Source organism: Sciurus carolinensis, chromosome 7 (assembly GCF_902686445.1).
Source record: "Sciurus carolinensis chromosome 7, mSciCar1.2, whole genome shotgun sequence".
Classification (NCBI taxonomy): Eukaryota; Metazoa; Chordata; class Mammalia; order Rodentia; family Sciuridae; genus Sciurus; species Sciurus carolinensis.
Window position 1 is genome coordinate 151088932 of NC_062219.1, and position 15279 is coordinate 151104210.

General features: G+C 46.4%; 1 long non-coding RNA gene across 1 annotated transcript in view; it reads left to right on the top strand.

The window, feature by feature from the left end:
* The first annotated feature begins 1651 nt into the window (after positions 1–1651).
* The window catches only part of LOC124988662 (uncharacterized), a 291874-nt gene continuing 278246 nt past the window's right edge, over positions 1652–15279 (top strand). The window contains exons 1-2 of the long non-coding RNA XR_007109465.1: positions 1652–1877; positions 3492–3752. This is a non-coding gene — a long non-coding RNA (uncharacterized LOC124988662). The remainder of the gene's footprint in view (positions 1878–3491; positions 3753–15279) is intronic.

The window sequence follows — 15279 nt, forward strand, 5'->3', positions numbered from 1 at the left end:
CGCGCGCGCAAACTCTGGGGGAAGTTGGTTACAAAGTTTCCGAGTGCGGCGTGGGCTCGAGCGAGTGAGGCACTGGGCGGGGTGCGCACGCCCAGAGCCAGGACAGAAGCGCTCCTCGCGGCGCCTTTGTTCTGCTCTAGGGGAGAGACCTGGCAGGGAGTCGCTGGGCGAGTACAGAGACCCACACCCGCGACATTCCAGACCCAGCAGGGGCCCTTTGCTCCCCGCCCTTGGCATTTCCCCAGCCCTAGCCGGAACACGGCTCCCAAGTCCCCAGGCTTCCTTTTACCCCATGTCTATCCCCAAACTTCACCAGCCCGCTAAGATCTGCAGTCTGGGCTTGGGGAAAGGCAAGAGGCTGGAAGCCAAGGTGCGCAATGAGTCGTATACCAGCTGCAGGGTGGGTGTTCCTTTCGGAATGTTTTTTTCCCTTTGCCCTAGAAACTGCCTCCTCGGAAGGTCCCCGTTCTCTCCCATCTCTCCCACCTCGCTGCTTTCTTCCTAAATTCTAGTGAGATCTAGAAGGAAAATTAGCACTGCTCCAGGTCACTCAGCGAGCCAATGCTGGGGCCCAGAGTTGGGTTGAGGTCGAGGGGAGGGGTATGGTGAGGATGGGGTCCCCAGTTCTGGAGGTCAAGCAAAAGACCTGGGAAGGGTCGGGAGTTGTTCCTGGTCCCAGACACCTGATGTGCCCGGGACAAGGCAGCGGGGAAGGGGATGGTAAGAGGGGATGTGCCCTGGGACATGCTAGCACCAGGGGATATAAAATGGGGAGGCTGTCAGGGACCCCGAGTTAGATCTTTGGGGGCGAGGACAAGATAGTGAGTAGGGAAGGGTACGGGAGCGGAGCGCTTGGCTCGAGGGTCCGAGCGAGCGCTGGTATCCTGAGAACCTTCCTTTGGTAGTTTGAGATTAGAGGGAATTTGGGGTCTGAGGGGGTGGGCGCGATGCTGGGGCTGGAACTCTGTCCTTGGAGCCCCTGGACTGAGTTGTACAGTGCCTGCAGCAACAGGTAGCCCGAAGGAGTGGGTGGACCCCCGAGCTGGCCTTTGTCCTGCCGATTTGAGGGCGCGCAGATGGGCGGCACGGGTGGCTAGGGTGGGCGAGGGAGGGCCGGAGGAGAGTTTTCTATCACTTAGAGCCCCTTCGAGTTGTTTGGTGAGCTGGGTGGAGGAGGGTGAATCGAGTGGAGGATCAGGGATGGAGAGGCTCGCGTGCGCCCCACCTCCGATTGTGTGAGCGCCTTTATCTTCTAGGCTTGACCCCCGACCTTCCACATTTTGTCTCCCGAGATGATGAAAAACTGACGGAAACTCGATGCCAAAGTGGATCTTTCACACTGATTGGCAGGGAAAGTGCAAACAAAGAGGTGCATCTCCCGGAAACAATGATTTTGGAGGTCCCCTCCCCCGCGTGGACTTGAGCGCCTTGGGAAGCTGGGGGTGGCCAAAGGGTTGGGGGGTGGGGACCCGCACCGGCTTCCCCTGAGAAAAGTTTGGAGCGAGGTGTGGGGAGGACGAGTGGGTTGGGCTGGCTGGCAGCGGGGACGGAGCAGCCCCGGCTCGCGCCGAGGTTCCGAGCCGGGCGGGAGATGCGGGAGAGGGAGGGGGCGGGAGGAGGAGGGAGAGGAAGAAGGGGTGAGAGGGAGAAACCTGCCGCGCTCGCCGCCTCTTTGTCTGCTCCGGGACTGGAACAAAAGGGGAACTCTGATGAACTCTCTCTCCTCCCCTCTCCCCGGACGCCCGGGTATCTCCCTCTCGCAACTTTGCCTACGCGACTTTCTCTGCTGTCAGGCCACCCAAAAAGTGTCCGAGCGCCTCGCCGGCTGCGACCAGGGAAATAATGTCTGTCCAAAGTGCGACCAAGTGGGGAAGAAGGTGAGTGGGGATTGTCGTCCTGTTTACCTCTCGCCCCAGCTCGCCCGGCTCCCGCCCTTCCGAGGGCAGAGTGGTAGGCTGCTGGCAAAGTTTGGCTAGGGAATTGTGCCTCCGTCCCCTCCTCCCTCCCGCCCTCCCTTTTGTTCTGGAGCGAACTTCCATAGATTGTGTTATTTTATTTTACGTTTTAAATAGGCAAAACCCCTGTGCTGCTGTATCTGAGGAGCTGGGGGTGGGGCGGGGAGGAGGGTATCAGAGAGGGGGACATGGACTCACTTTCTCCCAGTTGCGCACTTACGGGATGAAAATAGGCGCATATTGGCGGGGACCAGACCAGTCTCGCCCCCACCCCAGCCCCCACTTTGCTTCTGAAAAAAGAAGGGGGACGGATTGGGGGTCTTTTCTAAACCCGTTTTGTAACTTAACTGTCTGCGGAGCGCCCGGGTCTTCAACGCACAACACAAAAAGATTGCAACAATAGAGTGCAGAAGAGGTTTGGGTGTGAGGCACCGGACTGTTGTCTTTGTGGTCCAGGGGCTTACAGCAAACAGAGGAGAGTTCGTAAAGTTTTCCTGGGGGCCGGGATGGGGTGGAGGAAGCCCCAGCTCCCAACTGTCAAGAGATGCAGGATGGAGGGATGGGCCTGGACCACTAGTTAAGAGTCGGCCATTCGCTGACCCTTTTCAGTTTCAGGACCCACCCGGAGTGACCCAGGCTGTCTTTGGGACCCATCCTCAACTCTCACTCTGCATACCCCTCCCACTTCAGGGTGCTCCAGTGGAAGGAGGACCAGGGTCCCGGGAGCTCCCCTGACCTCTCCTCTGCCCCGCCTTTGGGGTTTTAACCTCTTGTTTTTCCGGGCCACGCCCGCCCAAAAGAGGGATCGCTGCTCCAGCTCCTGCGGGGTAGAGGCCGGCACTCACAGGCGGAGGGAGTCTCCTTCACTTTGTTTCCCAAGTCGCTCCACTTCCGAATGCTTCTAGGTTGGTTCTTGCCTAGATGAAGGGGACACTCAAAAACTAGCCAACCTCTTCACTTGATGTAGGATTTCTTTCTGCTTTTTTTTTTTTTTTTTTTTTTTTTTTTCACTTCACTACAAAAGCTGTTTGTCCTTTCCTGTCACTTGGTTACTACAAGAGGCATCCTGGAGACCTAGTTTGGGGGTTTTTTGAAAGGGAGCAAAGGTTTGCTCTAGCTGTTGGGTCGTATTTAAATATTAAGATGTGTCTTGGTTCTACAAGACAAATTTAGGTCATTATTCTCAGGTGTGTTTTGTGGGTTGGGTCCAAGCAGGGATGTCATTTATCACCTTCTCCACTTCCCTCTCTTTTCTGTTCCCCAGTGCTACAGGCTTTCTTCACACTTTTGGATGTGTTCACTCTTGACAGGAAAAATGACCCCTCAGACTGAATGTACTGCTAAAAACTTGGGGAGACACCCAAACACAGTCTTTTAACTTGTTCAAGTTAAGATTTGGTATGGTGCTAGCTAGAATCCTGTATCTGAGTTTTCAAGGCAAAGACTGAGGCATATTAAGGTGACAGTTGCTTTTGTCTGGAAAATAAGTGTGGAGGGTGACTTGGAAGTTGATCTTGATTAATTTTAATTGCACAGGTGTGATTAATTGTGAACCTCTAAAAGCATCACGCAGTGGCTGGAGAACCTCTGGGAAGACCTTCTGGGTTCTGCATTGTTCTTACTGGATCTACCCGTGCACCCCCTGCAAGTGCCAGCACATCAGCTCCTTCCTGGAAGGGAAGCCATCAGACCTCTTCATTTGGAGTTGCTTCAAAGTTACATTGCTGGGACCTGGGGCAATGCCTTCCCTATGTGGATTACTTCATTCTGATGCCTGGGAATTCTCCACCTGGAAAGGTTTGTTCTCTAGACACTTGGAACACTTCCTCTTGGGGCCCAAGGGTAGGCCATTGGAGAAGGGTCTCCCTGTTGTGAGCTGTGGCTAAAGTGGTTTACAACTTCATATTTCCTCGTCTGGAACTGGTTTTTATTGATCCCTTTCATTTGCAATGATGATCTGAGTACATCTGATGAAGTTTTATTAATTTTACAATGTGTTCTTCAACATTTGCACATATAATGAATGTGAATTTATGGCCACTATGAAATTTTGTAATAGTCACGGGTCCAATAGGTCTAGTAGACAAATGCCTTATTTTATTAATGGTTGATTTTCTTTATAAATATTACAGTGGGTGTTTCTGTTTCAGACGAACTTAAGTGGTTTGTGTTATTATTGGTTTCTTTTTTTTCATTTTGACACTTCATTTTGGTACAAAAATCCAAAAGTGGTCAAAAGCAAATGAAATTTTAATAAGGAGTTGACCTAAAGTACAAGTTCTATCAGAATGAAAACTTTGACTAAGGACGGAACCTGTAGATTTGATAGACCTTCATGGTATATACTAGGTTTTATAGTGGATACTGAGTTTTATATTCCTTCTTTTAAGTGTCATGATTTATTTTTGTTTATCTCTGTGAGAACGCAGTTAAAAATTCATGAAGATACTGTTGGTAATGCAAAAGTTAGCTCTGATATAGTATTTACTGTCTTTGTTTAAGCGGTGGTTTGTCTTAGAAAGTGAGAGTTTTCTTTCCATGGTCTGGCGAAAGGAATTACTTGGAAAATGAAAATATTTTTATCCTGATGTAAGTAAAAAAAAAGTATTGTGATTTTCTTATTTTTAGTTGTATAAACTTAGCTCCTCAGCCATCCAGAGTTTCAGTTTATGATCTCTAAAATGAAGGTTTAGTTAAACTTCATGAAATCTTTTTTGCTGTAAAGATTCTATAACTTGTTGATTGCTTCTATAATTAAGACACATCCTCTCTATGAAGTTTATTTTCAGATTGTTGAACAATAGGGGTGCTGACATGGAAACTTTATTGAGACTTAGTTATGATTGTTTTGTATGAATGCTCAGCTCAGGGAGATTACTTCGGGAAACACACTTTACATTTTCTGTAAAGTATACTTTCGGAAAGTGTGCTGAATGGAATTTTGGATCCCTTTATGTGTTTTTACTAAAAGCTTATCTGCTGGAATCTTCTTTTGAGGTGGAGAGTGCAGTATGACTTCCCAGCAGGTGTTTTACCCACCAATATCTGAAGTGCGTATGTTTGAATTTGTTTTAATGGCAGCCCAGTGTTGGTCTCAGAGGTTTAGAAACAGACTTTGAAATGAGACAGAAGGGAGTTGGGAGCCCAGCCTAGGCAATTACTGTGTACCTTGGCCAGGTTCCTTGATTCCCTTGGGTCTCAGTTTCCTCACTTGTAAAGTAAGTATCCTAACACCTATCTCACAGTGTTGTTGAGGGGACTATGTTTTTAAAAGCACATATGTAAGAAAACACTTTGTGGTGAGGGCTGAGCATCTGTAAAATATAATAGGAGTAACTGTTTTTAGCTTTTGCAGTGAATTAGTGATGTTTTAATACTTCAAATGTTCTTTCTTAACTGTCTCACAAATTTCAAACCACATTAACTAGAAATATTCAAAGTCCATTTGGACAGTTTGTATGTATTTTAATTTTTTTTCTCTAAGTATATATTCTGTCAATTCTTTTATCCAGTTCATTGTGTATTCACTTAGTTTATTGAACGCCCTTTAACTCATCCTGACCATGTGTAAGTGTGCTGCCGAAGGTCAGGGCTTCTTCTCAGAGCTGGTGGTGGTTTTGTTCCCTTACAGAAACACCTGCAAATTGAGATAATGGTGACTTTCTAGAACTGGTTTACTCAAATACTCTTATTTCCAATGCTATTGATGAATAGATTTAGGAATAGACTTAACAATTTTATTTATTCACTTATCAACTAAAATATAAAGTAAATGGCTGAGTGGTTTCTTGATAAGGGACCCGAGAAATATACTAAGTTTTCTAATATTAGTCTTTACACAATGGTCTCTATGTAAATAAAAATCTCATGGTTAATATAAATGGTACTTGGAAGACTAGTGTATCATTCTGAAATGAAGGTCCAAGTCCCAGAATTTTCCATTTCTAGATCTGTAATTTAGCTGGATGTATTGTTTTCTCTGAGTGATTATTTAGCTTGAAGATTATATTCATTTTACCTTCACAAAGTTTCTGACAGGTATGTTCCAGTATTGCTTCTTCACATTTGCAATTTACTAGCAGATACTTGCCTGGTGATGATAGTGTTAAAAAGAAAAAAAAAACTGTGGAATTGATCAACATTAACATAGGAAAAACTTTTAAAAAGTCGTGTCCAAAACTTTGTTGAAAACATTTGTTTTAGTTAGTAGGTTCTATGTCACTAACATAGCAACCACTAACATAACAACTTGTAATGGCAGAGTTTAAAATGATAAAATTCATTAAGATTTATTTTTATGTTGTTACTTCTTGAGATTATGACCAAATATACTTAATAACTTTATTATAGACATCAACTTTTATGGTTTTGGATATTTAAAACTGCTGTCAACTCAGAATAGTTTACTATAATCATAGCAATCTACCAAGGTGTTTACAATAAGCTTACTTAGGAAGAAAATCTGATTATTTAATTGTGCTTTCAAGAAATGATGACTATGATACCAGTTAAAGATCTTGTAATAAGAAGCAATATATTTAATGTTGGCCTTCACAATGAGTCCCAGACATGATTATCTGTGTCCTTAGTTGTATTCTGAGTGCCATTTCTATTTACTTATTTGCTATGAGTATTTTAAGGTATTTGTGTTCCAATTTTATTTTGATTTCTCCTTATGGCCTCAAATTTGTTGATTTTTTTTAATGCCAGCCGTCTCTGAGAACTGTGATCTCTCTGCCCTTTATTGTTAAAGACACACATGTTTAGAAATATATTTATCATGTTCTAGGAAGCTACTTTGTTCATTCATCCTCTTCTCATTTGTTTTTTTTTCTGAGCCTAGCCTTGATTTTTGCAATCCTCCTGCCTCAGCCTCCCAAGTCACTGGGATTATAGGCGGGTGCCACAATGCCCAACTTCATTAATCCTTTTAGGTACTGTCTTTGTAGAGATTTCTGTGTGCCAAGCATTGCTCTAAACATTGAGTCACACAAGTAAACAAAATACGTAAAAACCCTGCATTCTTAGAGCTTTTGCTAGAAACAGTCAAGTGTACGTTCAAAGGCGGCAAGTGCTGTTGAGGAAAGAGGAAAATGAAGCAGAGGAAGGAGACCGGGAGCGGAAAGGGAGAGGTGGCAGATTTCAGTAAGAGAGCCGGGGACAAGCTCATGGGGAAGGTGGTGTTGAGGAGGGATGTGAGGAAGCCAAGGAAGGAGCTCCGGCATCAGGGGGGAGGGCCTCAGGCACAGGGAACAACCAGAGTGAGACTTAACAGAGGTCAGCCAGGAGGACGCACGGCAGGACCGGCTGAGTGCAGGGGCAGTGGGAGAAGGTGAGGTCGGAGAGGTCAGAGGTGCGGTCTGCAGGCAGCAGGGGTCTTTGAAGGCCAGGCCTTTGGAGTTGACACCAGGAGAGTGCGACGCCCTTGAAGGTGTTGGACCTGATGTAACTAGTGTGTGCAGGTGACTTTGGCTGGTGGGTTGAGACCAGAGCAGAGGTGAGCAAGGGCGAGACCCCAAGAGAGGCCATGGTGACTTGGACCTGGTCAAAGCAGCCTTGGGGGACGAGGAGTTCAATTCTGAATGTGTTTTCAGGTTAAGGCTGGGGGCTTTCCTGGAGGTTGGGTGGGAATGAGAGAGTTAGAAATCTTCCGTGATTCTGAGATTTTTGGCCCAAGTCCCTGGAAAGACCGAAAGCCTTTAACAAAGAGGATGGGCTTGCAGGCAAGGAGACCAGGGGCTCAGTGGGGACACTTTGGGATTCAGATACTTTTTAAACGTTTAAGCAGGTGGTAGAGTAATCGGGTTCTCAGGGACGTGATCTAGAGGTACGGATTTGAGTTGGAAGGAATTAGATGGTATTTAAAGCCATGAGGCTGGGTGAGATCATGGGGCCTGAGTGTGGGAAGAACAGAGGGGTCAGGGCCTCAGCTTCCATCAAGAGGATGAGGAGGGACAGCACAGAACAAGGGGAAGGGTGCCCCCTGAGGAGGAGGCCCAGGAAGGAAGGCTCCGCAGGCGGAGGCGGCAGGGTGCTGCTGAGCGGGAGTGAGGGAGATGGGAGAGCCCACCTCTGGCTCTAGGGCTGCTCCTGGCCTGGCTGTGTGAGCTCCGGAAAGTGCCGAGAGCCCACCCGCTGCCTCGATCGCAGGCCTGTGGAGGACCTTTCCCTGCCAGGGCTTTCTGACTGTGAGAGGTGCTTTCAGACACTTAATCTCAGGTAAGCCTCACAGCCCTGTGGGTGGCAATGAGTTTATCTCACCAAGAAGAAATCGGGACTCAAAAGTGCTGTGACTTGTCCAAAGTCACCCAGATATGACACCGAGCTGTGTTTTAGCTTCAAACCCTTTGTCATTCCCAGAAGGGGAGACAGTGACAAGCAGCCAGTTCCCAGGACGTGATGGTGGATGTAACAACATGGCAGAATTAAAGGGGGAGGGAGTCGCTGGTCACTGGGGCTGGGAAGGAGGAGTTGCAATTAAGAAGACGCTCAGCTTTTCTTCTCTCTTTTTTTGCAGGAGTAGGGATTGAACTCAGGGCCTCACATGTTGAAGGCAAGCACTCGACCACTGAACCACATCCCAGCCCTTTTCTTTGTTTATTTTTTATTTTGAGGCAGGGTCTTGCTAAGTCGCCCAGGCTGACCTTGAACCTGTGATCTTGCCTCAGCCTCCAGAGCTGCTGTGATTATAAGGTGTGCACCACTGTGCCCAGCTAAGATGCAGAGCCTTTTGTAATGTGGCCAAAAGAAAAGGAAGAGCATTCTAGGTTTGGAAAATGCAATGTGTAATACAGGTGTGATCCCAGCCCTGTCATCCCAGTGACTTGGGAGACTGAGGCAGGAGGATCACAAACTGGAGGTCAACCTCAGCGACTTAGCAAGACCCTGTTTCAAAATGAAAAGGGCCAGGGATGTGACTCAGTGGTAGAGCACCCATAGGTTCAATCTCTCGTGCTCCAAACAAAACAAAACAACAAAACAAAGAAAAAAAGAAAAAAGAGAAAAAGACTGTAATATGCAAAATCCTGGGGGGAGCGAAACTCATGGGATGATACCTGGATTACCTTCAGGGTGCTGGAGACATTTGTTTCATGCTGCACATGAAGAGGAGTGGGTGGGAAGTAGGCCCAGTGACAAGCGCCAGTTCAAGCTTGGACTGAAATTGGGTTTAGCAGAATAAGTAACTCCTAGGTAGCATCTTAAATGTACCTCAGTACCATAATAGTTAATCATAACATAGTTAGAAATGCCTGAAAATACACACATCATCACAAATGGGCATTTAAAAAATTATGTTCTTCCTCCAAAATTAGAGGTGCTTCTGAATCACATATCACTGAGCAGGCGCTGGTGAGGGCGATTCTTGTCCCAATCAATCAGGTTGCTTTGAGCCACAGGAGGAAATTTCCAATTCAAAGTGGCTTCGGAAGTAAGGATCTTATTTTACTTTTGGTTTCCCACTAAAGGAGTTCAGAGTGGGAGCAGCTACTTGAGTGGCTTGGCAATATCATGCTTTCTGGTCAGTTGGCACCTGAGGTGGGTGTTGCAAGCACATAATCAGTGACTCCATGATTTGGGGGTAAATGTCGGGAAGCTGTCACCATTTTTGGATCTTTTCACACCCTAAGCCTTTGAAGGAACTGCCTGTCCTCCAAGATGGCACAGAAAGGTCCTCTGTGCCTCTTTGTCCTCGATTTCTGTTCCTGCCATGTTCCAATCATCCTCTCCTCTGCCTCTATGGATGGACATTCCCTGGATGTTCACCCAAGTGTACCACACAGTGGTCTTCTGTCTGTCTGTCTTTGTTTACCAGTGAGTTTATGAGGTCCCTCCACGTGGTAGCATGTGCTGGCAGCTTGGTCCTTTGTAATGTCTGGTGGTATTCCATCCTACATGCTTCGTGGGTGACCTTGTTAGCAGGTGCTGGCTGCGTGAGTTGTTTCTGTCTGTTAGCTATCATCAAAAGTACTGCTGTGAACATTTGTGCATTAGTCTGGATCTGTGCTTTCATTTCTCTTGGGTGATACCTAGGAATTGAACTGCTGGTTGGTGTGGTCATTTATATTAAGCTTTTAAGAAATCACCTGTCCTCCAAGTTGGAAATACCATGTTACAGATTTGAGCTTACTACCAGTGGTGTATGAGGGTCCCAGTTTCTCTGCATCTTGGCCTTTTATATATATATATATATATATATTTTAAATTTTTAAATTTTATTTGTTCTAATTAGTTGTACATGATAGGAGACTGCATGTATACATTTTGATAGATCATACATAAATGGAGCGTAATCTCTCCTTTCCTGATTATACATATTGCAGGATGACATTGGTCATGCAGTCATACATGTGCATGAGGTAATAACATCTGTTTCACTCTACTACCATTTATATATTTTTAATGAGAGAACACCTTTCAGAGAAACCTGAGATGACTCTCTAAGAACTAGAGTAGCCTGAGACAACTAGTCACGGCCAAGGGAATTCTCAGAGAGGCCTGGACTAATGGGCTAACTTCCCGGCCTGGGAGGGGCCCACACTGCTGTCAGTGCCCAGGGTCAGAAGGACGTTGGAGGGGGCAGCTCCTGGCTGTCCACAGGCCTTGTGTGGGGGAAGGGGTGTATCATTGACTCAAACATACAAAATAGAGCCTCGTGCTGTGTGTACGCAATCATGGCTTTAAAAAAGTTAGCCAGAAATGCACACAGAAGTAATCCATCATTTTGGAACCCAGGTTATTAATGTAGTCTCTGCTCCTTACATTAAGAATTTCTGAAAATTAACCCCCAGTGCAGCCCTGGCGGCGGAGGGCAGCTGCTAAGCCCAGCATTCCTTTGCTGTGAGGCGACATGTAACTTTCCTGGCATTCCAGCAACAGTGTTTCATGATCTTGAAGAAGTGTAAGCTCACAGCCACCAAATCCCTGGCTTAGGATACAGAAAGATATTGAGACTGAGTTAAGTGTTGGGTGACTTGGCAGCAACTGGGGAAAATTATTTGAGCTTGGATTTAAAAAAAAGAAAGTGTGTTTTCATAGGCCTATCCTTATTCTTTTATACTTAAAAAAATACATTTTTAGGTCTGGGGATGTGGCTCAGTGGTAGAGCCCTTGCTTAACATGTGTGAGGTCCTCAGTTCCATCCCCAGCATTGAGGGGGGGAAAAAAAAAAGACTGTGAGGTGTAAGGATTCTCCATAGGTGGAGAATATTGATACTTTTTTTTTTTCTGCTAGAAAATTGAGAACATGTGGATCAACAAGTTGATGATCAGAGGGATGATGTTTCACCTGCACAGGGGTCTCTGAAACTCTGAAGCCAAATCTTTATTTTTAGGATGCATCAGTAAATAATTGTAATTTAGGCTTAGCTTCAGATCACTGTGGGGTCTTGAAATGGCTTTCTGGGATACTCTGGCTTTAAAAAACTTTAGAGTAAGTACTATATAGACAATGATGTCTAGAATTTTGAAACTGTGGTTTTAATAGTACTATTTTGAATTATGCAGTGAATATTTAAAATCTGAACCACCTCAGTATTCTTATTGTAGGTAATTTTATTTTAGAGATGAAAATGACAAAAAGAAAAATTTAAGCTTCTGCTTCTGCTCTCCTCGGCCTCCCCTTCCCCCTTTTCTCCTCCCCCTCCCCCTTCTCCTCCTCTCCCTTCTCCTCCTCCCGTCTCTTCCCCCCTTTTTTGTTTATTCTGTGGCAGGGTCCTACTAAGTTGCCCAGGCTGGAATTGCCATCCTCCTGCCTCACTTGGGATGATCGGCGTGCACCACTACCAGGCTGAACTTCTTAGTCTTATTGGGTGTGAAGCACATCTTAAAATGCTTAGTTTGGAAAAGTAGTGATCATCATGTAAACCTTAGTTTGGACCACAGTGTCTTATACTCTATCTTATTGGGCTCTCACTGGAATCCCACATATTAAGTGTTAGTAATGTTTTCATTTTACAGGTGATGAAATGGGGGTTCAGAGAAGTGTCTGGTCCAAGGAGTCAAACTGGTAAAGGGCACAGTGGCCATCTGTTGGCTACACTAGATTAGGGATCCTTAGTGTCCACCAGGAAGAGGAAAGTCCCCTCGAAGTGCCGACTCAACCTGATCAGTTGTCTGGTTCCATGTTGACCAGGTTTTCTCTCATTCCGCAAATACTGAGACTATATTTTGAGGTCAACCATTTAATCAGGCGTAAAAGGAGGAGCTCTACTCTGCTGGATTTGTGGACTCTTGAGAGAGTACGTTGCAGGCAGCCCTGTGGGCGGGATGGTGTCATTATTTGTGAGGAACTCCCAAAGACGATCTGTAACAGTGTTCGTAGAATCCCCATTCTGCTGCAAAATAATAATTTTTGGATCATTCTTTTTTTCTTTTTCTTTCTTTCTTTCTTCTTTTTTTTTTTTGTACTGGGCAGTGAACCCAGGGGTTTTTAACGGTTGAGTCAGATCCCCAGCCCTTTTTTGTGCTTTATTTAGAGACAGGGTTTCACTGAGTTGCTTAGGGCTATGCTAAGTTGCTGAGGCTGGCTTTGGACTCACTATCCTCCTGCCTCAGCCTCCCGAGCTGCTGGGAGTGCAGGCATGTACCACCACACCCGGCTCATCCTTTCGTTTTGTTTTCTTCAGATCAGGTTCCAAAGCAGAGCTGTGGACGGGCTCCCAGTTCCTCCGCTGAAACCTCAGCTTCGGACCTCCTTTTGGCTCCCACCTGCTTTTGTCCCTGAGCTTAGTCCTGCCTCCCGCCTCTGTCTCTCCCTTAGCTCTCTCCTTCTCTCACACAGATCTGGTAGTCCCTGAGGATCCAGGGGGCTTTGTTCCAGTACCCCCTTGGATACCCAAGTCCAAGGTGCTCAATCCCTTCTACACACGGGGTGGTATTCGGGTCGGACCTGCCCGCACCCTCTCTGGTGCTACACATCTTCTCTACGTGGCTACCACGTTGTAAATGCTGTGTGAATAGTTGTTCTCCTGTGGTGTTTAGGGGCTCATGATGAGGAAACAAGTCTACAGAGGCACTTTTTTGTTCTGTGGCTGGTTGAACCCGGGAGTGTGGGACCCACAGGTGAGGAGACTGGCTGCACACTCAGGCAGCCTGAGCCGCCTGGTTCGAGCCTTCCCTCTGCCGGGATGGCCTCCTAGTAGCCTTCTAGGTCTTGCCAGTCCAGTAGGGGAACAGGACCTCTTTTCAAAAAGCCTAGAGCAGAACTGGGCCCCAAAAGGGCATCCTGGTTTGTCCCCCATTCCTTGGGTCTGGGTCACTGCTTGAACTTGGCCAATCCTACAGTAGCGTGGTGTCTTGGATTGGAAGATTTCTTGAGTCCTTTTCTTTCAATACTGGCCTGGTGTGTCACCCCAGGATTTCCATGGCTGGTGCAAATGCCTTGCTTTGTGTCATTGAGGTTCAAGGTGGCCTAGACCCAGATCTGCACAACTCCTGATGGGCTCGAAGGGCGATCCCTGGATGTTCCAGCAGGTGAGCCAGCCTAGTGGGGTGCATTGTGGAGTCCCTTTCACTCGCTTGTCAGGATGCAAGAGGGGAAAGAAAGAAGTCTGGAAAACTCAGCAGACTCCAAGGTGGCTGGTTCTGTGCTCTCAGACGTTGTGTGATAACCCTGGTGTCTGCTCCTTCTTCTTTTATTTCTCACCACAAATTGACGTTCTGGGGAGCTGTCCTTCCTGTCTGCTTCGTCCTCCGGAGAAATGTCATGTAGCACTGGCACTGCCAGGGTGCTAGCTCCTAAGATCGGTGTGGACTGGAGCACCTTTTAGGGTTGGCTAGTCACTGGTGTGGCAACTCTGCTGGAATAATTCCTACTAAGTTTGGCTGCAGCAATTAGAATAAAAGAGATGGTGATGTAACCAGAAGCTACAAGCATATGTGTTGAGCTTCTTTAATTTTATTTTTTGCAGATTAGTATAGTTCAAAGGACAAACAAATTTTGCTTGCTGTCATCCTGTCTTTAGGGTAAACAGACTTGGTTCTATCATAATAAATTTTCAGCATTTGTCTCAGTGTGGGGATTTGGGTGAAAGTTCATGGAATGTTTTTCTTCAAAAATTTCCGTCAATTTCTGCCCAACTCCATAGCCAAATTCAAAATTCTCACTTTACTATCCTGATTAAACTGCTGCACCTGAATAGATTGCACAGGTTTCTAGCCAAATGGCAGTAGGAGTCTATTTGTGAAGTGAGCAAACAGACAAGGGCAAGAAGTATCATGTTGTCAGGATCCTAGTGCCAGGACCCGGCTCTGGGCTCCATCTCCGGCGTTCCTGGGGTTTGTGCATGCTGAGGCCCTAGAACCAGGAGGCAGATCACCTTTGGAACACAGTAGTCAGTCCAGGTGCCCGGAAAAGGGCTCAGAGTGTGAGTGCTGGTCCCCACGGATGGGCTCCGTCTTGTTTCTGAGTGTGGTCTGCATCATGCAGTCTCCATTTACCTACTAGTTCTGACGTGGTCCTGCCCGTCTCTGGGCTTGTGTCCTCCTGTGCACACCCTGGCCTTCTTGTTCTTCCATTGCTTTTACACCCAAAATAGCTTTGCTCTTCCTATTCTGATGCTGCTTCTTGTTCTTGGTTTTTAATCTTCTTTCAACCTTCTCCTTAGGGTTGGTTAAGATCAGTGGATCCTGGCCAACCCCACTGGTCTCAGATTCTGCCTCCCATTCTTAGGGAATAATCTTGGATCCTAACATGTTGCTAAAACCCAAGCAGAGTCACCCAGCATCTTTCCAAAATCAACACTCTTTACTTGCTGTCTCTTCTGCCCTTCTGTAGGGTGTTGGTTGCCTTGATTCGCTGTGTGTGTGACATTGAAATATGGCCCAGTACCACACAGACCCTCTCAGTCATCTAAGAAGCACTGGGCTGTGCTGAGGACCATTTTTCTGTCAAATGTATCTCAGTGTTCTGAGCCTTTGAAAACTGGTGATGGGTGAATAATCTATGTGGTGGTTCTTCATTAAGCAGACTGCTTGATGAGTGCGCGGGAGGGATAGGAACAGCTGGGTGACACGGGCTGGCCCCACCGACAGGCCTGGAGTGACTGAAGGACAGTAGAGAGCTTTGTTTCGAGTTGCTTAAACCCAGAATGAACAATATTTTATTGTGAACCTAATTTATAAGCAGCTGGTGATTGAAACCCCATCGCTCATAAAATGGCCTGGGAATTGGGAGCCCAGGGGACAGAAGGAGAGTGTTCACTCTGTGCTCTTATGTATATTTTGAATTTTGATTCAAGTAACTGTATTTAACTAGTTGATACAAGAAGATAAAAAGAAAGAAGGAGGGAAGGGAGGGAGGGAGGTAAGTAATGATTAATTATAG